The 6000-nt window shown below is 35.9% G+C and overlaps 1 protein-coding gene across 4 annotated transcripts in view; it reads right to left on the bottom strand.

Annotated features, from left to right (window-relative positions):
* Positions 1–6000, bottom strand: part of LOC135205111 (synaptotagmin-15-like) — a 281770-nt gene that overhangs the window by 260847 nt on the left and 14923 nt on the right. The window lies entirely within an intron of this gene.

Raw genomic sequence — 6000 nt, forward strand, 5'->3', positions numbered from 1 at the left:
GCGTTTTAGGGGGGTAGGAAAGGTCTATGGAAGAGCCTTAAAAGGCTCTGAAAAAGGTGTTTCGTGTCGAGTTCAAGATACAGGAATTTCAGGATAGAATATTTATGATTATTTATTTGAATGAAAATGTAATAAATAATGTTTATGTTAAACAGCACAGAACAATTATTTCTAATAAAATACACGGCATTTATTCCAATTTCTGTTGGTGAAACAACTTGCTATTTGACCGTAGATTTTTAGCAAGCGCCCCCGAGTAAGCTGGTGGTCTGATCACGCCTTGTTAGTTCTGTGTTTTGGCTTTGTTTAATTCCTGTAAAATGAAATTTTATGAAAAGATATTTTTGTGTTTGTATCAGACCATATTCTCATCTAATTCTGGGTTATATTTATTGAAGTTTTATTGTATATATATATATATATATATATATATCTATATATATATATATATGTATGTATACATTCGTACCTTTAACAACTGATTTAATCTTCTCGTCAGAACACTTAACTAAAAATTAAAATCTTCATACAACAAAAGTTCATTAGCAGTATGTTAAAAACCCACACCACCACATACAGTGCACCACTCACCTCTGCCCTGCACGCTGTGATAACCTGGAGATTAATGCTTTTTTTTTTTAAATTTTAAACTTAAGCCTACTCTCATACTTAGTCCTGTAAATTCCTGTCATTTGTAGAAATCAGCAGAATTGAGTCATTGCTTTGAAAGTAGGTCACTAGTGTGACCATATGTATCATAAACTGACTGTATTGTAGATCTAGTCTCACACTTAGGTCTGTATCATAGGCCTAGAAATATATCCTTGCCATTTGCAGAGATCAGCAGAATAGAGTCACTGCCTGAAGTAGGTCACTAGTGTGACAATGTATTATCAAAATGATAATGGAATTCTATTGCGCTTTCAGCCATACTACGTGGCCAAAACTCAATTGACAAAGATTGCCCTGACACGCGACCTTCTGTTCATGAAGGACCCTCCTCCCAGTTTCCGAAAATAAGGGTCACATCGAAGCGACAAATCATTATGACCTTCGGTTCACGTTTGTCTTTGCAGGGCAGACCTGTCGTCTGTACTTGTTCGTAAAATTGGGAAGACTGATTTGGAATATTTTATGCAAATACCTTGAGAGCTATTTTTAGTTTGGTCTACATTAAGTTTCTGAAGTGAAGCGACAAATCTCAGAATTGATCGTACGTACTTCTTTAGAAACTCGTGGAGTTGTCAGTTAGTGTATTTTATTCCAATTATTGTCATCCTATTTATCTGATAATACGTATCAGTGATTAATTATATAAGCACAGAAAGTATTTCCCCGGTGAATGATCAATGTTAGTTCAATAATTGTTTATTAAAAAAAAATCCCAATAGAAACATCTACGGCTCTCAAAGTGTGATATCAAGTGTTTACCATGGAGTGGCAGGAGGAACAGAGTGCATAAGCATTGGCCTAATATTTGTAAATTAACTTTCTACTTTTATAGCGTTATATCGAAAGTTATTATGATTTCTTTTGATAAAGCACAGAGAAGTTGAGTATCTGATTAAATGAAATATAAATAAGACACAAGTTGGTGTAAAAAAAAAAAAAAAAAAAAAAAAAAAAAAAAAAAAAAACAAAAAAAAAAAAAAAAAAAAAAAAAAACAACGAAATCCAAGTTATATGCGCGTTTAGCATTAGTTACATGGTTAGGACTACTTCAAGAATCAAGGAAATATATTTCCAGCTTGTTAGTTAATAATTTCATGGAATTTCTCAAACAAGTATTTTCGTAGGTTTCCACCCCTTTTTTTTCAGTGCATAAGTTAGACTATTCTTGTCCATACGATCCGAAGTTTGAATATGCTTGGCGAGCGTTATTTCAATTCGAGTATCTCCTGTTATGCTCTCTCTCTCTCTCTCTCTCTCTCTCTCTCTCTCTCTCTCTCTCTCTCTCTCTCTCATGACCTTTTTATCTAGTCAGGAATAACCAGAGGTCTGTTTTAAGAATCGAGCACTAGGCCTATTGGTCATACTCGGGTGCTTCTTTATAATTATAATATATAATATATATATATATATATATAATATTAATAAATATATATATAGATATATATATCTATATATACATATATATATAAATATATATATATAAATATAATATTATATATATATATATCCCCATCCCCAAAAAATAAAATATCTGTTATACAATTATATGCTTGACTGGATCGAACTGATTACTGGTTGTCCGTGGAAAAATGAATTTGGGTGATATCACTCCCTTATGGTACGCCCACTTACGCAAATTCAGTCTTAAATTTCACGGTTGGGATATGATTCGAAGATTTAGGGTAAAAGGTTGAAGTGTAAAAGGTGGAGTTAGTGTTGTCGGTGGAGGTAGAGGTAGAGGTAGAGGGGCGGGGGAGGGGTGGTTGGGGTCTATTGTCTCCGTACTTAAGCAGGTGGTGATTTTACGGGTGTTCTGGTTGCTTGCGACCGTCTTTCTTATTTTTTATATAGCGAGTCTGTTTCCCAGGTGCAAGGACAGGTCCTGGCGTCGGTCCCGATGGTTCTATCTTTGCCTAAATAACAGACAGTGGCCCTGAATTGTAAGCCTTGCTATGCCTTGGGAACTAGGCCTATACTCTTGTTTTTTTTTTTTCATCTGTCCATCCGCCTATGGTGTTTTTGTATGGTAACACTGCATCCCGGGCTTTAGATAGTTACGCTATTTGTAAGTTTTAGGTAAATAAAAGGGTATCTGGGTGTACATTTGCAACTGAAAAGTGTTTTAATAATTTACTGTATGCGAATTACACCGTTAATATTCGAAATAGGATATTATTATAATCGTTGAATGTAAGCCGAGTGTAACTATCTAAAGCCCGGGACGCAGTGTTACCATACGCAAACACCACAAGCGGATGGACAGATGGAAAAAAAAGCAGAGTATAGGCCTAGTCACCTGAAGGTAGCAGCAGCAGTTAGAGCTAGTGTTTTATGCTCGGTCCTAGAAGCTAGAATCAGAACGACCAACCACACCCAACTTCTCTATTGAATCGAGGTGCATTCGTGGTTGATTATGTTTAATGTCGCGGAGATTTTCCCTTTACATTCTATTGATACTTGCAAGGTTTTATGCATCTTCGCTAAAATAATTGATAATACATGTGATATTAAATATTTGTTTTCACATTGCTCGAAGTATACAGGGTGATGTTGGTAATCCTGTGTTGAACGAGAATTTCAGATTGTTTCTTTTCTATAGTTTGAAGTAATTACTCTACTTTAGAATAAATACTATTAGCGTAATTTTTTCTTATGATTGTTATAAATATCATAGATTTGATATTTGTGCATCATATGTTAGCTTTATTTTGCTTGATAGAGCTTTCACTGTAAAATAAAAGTTTTTTTACGAGTTGTAGTTGCCAGTTAGTGAATTTCGAACGAAATCCTCTTGAAATTTGCCACTTCACTTCTGGAACTTACTGTACGAGAAAACTATTGGGGTGGGTATTTGTCTGTCCTCAGCCCCCTAAATCTTAAAAACTGCCGAGGCTAGAGAATGCAAATTGGTACGTCGATCATCCACCCCCCAGTCATCTAACATACCAAATTGCAGCCCTCTAGCCTCAATAGTTTTTATTTTATCTAAGGTTAAAAGTTGGTAGCTATTGTCCTCCCTCAGATCTTAAAAAACACTGAGGCTAGAGGGCTGCAACTTGGTATGTTGATTATCCACCCTCCAATCATCTGGCATATCAAATTGCAGCCCTCTAGCTTTGATAGTTTTTATTTTATCCAGGGTTAAAGTTAGTAGTTATTGTCCGCCCTCAGATCTTATAAACCACCGAGGCTAGAGGGCTGCAAATTGGGACGTTGATCATCCACCCCCAGTCATCTAACATACCAAATTGCAGCACTTTAGCCTCAGTAGTTTTAATTTTATAAAACGTTAAATTTCGGCATGATCATTTGTCTGGCAGCTAGATATAGAACAGGGTTAAAGTTTTATGGGCCGCAGCTCATACAGCATCTTACTTGTTTTTTTTTATGCATTGAGAAAAGAATTTCTCATTTAGAGTTAAATAATCAAAATTAATAGTTTTAGTATTTTTTTGTTAATATTTTAGGCTTCTGAAATATCTGAGTGAATTAGTAGATCTTTTTTTTATATTTTCTTCAGACGAAATATGGAATGTTATTCTGAACTTTGAATATTATATATATATATATATATTTTTTTTTTTTACCTAAACTTTGGGATAAAAGTTCGGGAACTATTGTATGGCAGACGTGCCTGTCTTGTGTCGGTGATATACAGTTGGTATTAATTATATATATAAGATATATATATATATAATATATATATATATATATTTATATATATATTATATATATATATATCTATATATAGTATATATATATATATATATTATATGCTATTCTTGATTAGAAATAACTTTATTTTGCCATTTTCATTCGAATAAATAAATCATAAATATCCTATACTTAAATTCCTTTTCAGACACTTTTTAGACACTTCCATAGACCCCTCCTAACCCCCCCCCCCCCCAAACAATAAGAACAACAAATTAATTTGTAGGCTTACTCCCCGAGTAAAGCGAGACAGCTTAGAAACCATTTATAAATAGTTGTTTGTGGGGAATTAGCAACTTAATTAACTGTAATTCTCGAGCAATTAGTCACTTTTAGCCTGACATGCAGATCCAGGAGTCTCGTCTCTGTAGCCCCTCTTAACAAATGGGGCTTCCAGACCTTTTGCGTGCCCTTTCGCTGGAGTAGGGGAAGGGGGGGGGGGGGCATTTGGGCTCTCCGGACGATTAGGCTATAAGCCCTCGCGTTTATGCCCTTGCTTATATTTGTACCTGTGTTTTGAGTGACGCCGAATACCTGGAACATGCGTGCGTGTCTGGGAACCGTGACATTTAGGGCTGATTCTCTCTCTCTCTCTCTCTCTCTCTCTCTCTCTCTCTCTCTCTCTCGTCTTTTTGCATCTTTGTCAGAGTCATAATTCTCTCTCTCTCTCTCTCTCTCTCTCTCTCTCTCGCATTATTTTAATATCTTGAGTTTTTCTCAGAAAAAGGTATAAATTCTCTCTCTCTCTCTCTCTCTCTCTCTCTCTCTCTCTCTCTCTCTCTTGCATTGTGTTAATATCTTGCGTCTTTCTCAGAGAAAGCTATAATTCTCTCTCTCTCTCTCTCTCTCTCTCTCTCTCTCTCTCGGGCCATTTAATGTCGAATGGATCTTGCAGCAATTCGTGGCGACACACCACCGCTTCCGGTTGTCATTTCTAATGGGTTCCGAAAGCAATAGATGTATATGATATTGCTGTGTTGAATTGCTCCCGCGATGTTGCTTGTCGTTGGTGGTGTTTATTGATTTATTTATTTATTTTGAGGGTCGTTTTTTGTGGAGGAATTTTATTTTTTAGTGTTGTGAGTATGTTATGTCTTCTGTTTTTTCAGTTTATTATTATTATTTAATATTGTTCTGTAAAAGAAAACCGTTGAGATTTCAATTTGTCTGTCCGTCCATCTGCACTTTTTCTGTCCGCCCTCAGATCTTCCAAACCACTGAGGCTAGAGGGCTGCAAATTGGTACGTCGATCATCCACTCTCCACTCATCTGACATACCAAAATGCAACCCTCTAGCCTCAGTAGTTTTGATTTTATTTAAGGTTAGGCCACGGCTCTTGCGTCTGGCAGCGATGTAGGAGAGACCATCAATGGGCCGTGGCAGAAAAGCTCATACAGCATTATACACTGTGCAGAACAACATTTTGCTTTTTTTTGCATGTTTGTTATTATAGCTGGACTTTATAAAAGGCTGTAGATGATTTTAAGGCATTTCATATTTACGTTGGATATGGCTTTAGATGTCACAATATTCAAGGTGTGGCAACCATCTGTGTTATCTCTTTAAGAGTTGCCGCTTACCTTAATATGACTTCTGCATTAATTCCATACTTC

This window comes from Macrobrachium nipponense, chromosome 48, assembly GCF_015104395.2.
Source record: "Macrobrachium nipponense isolate FS-2020 chromosome 48, ASM1510439v2, whole genome shotgun sequence".
Classification (NCBI taxonomy): Eukaryota; Metazoa; Arthropoda; class Malacostraca; order Decapoda; family Palaemonidae; genus Macrobrachium; species Macrobrachium nipponense.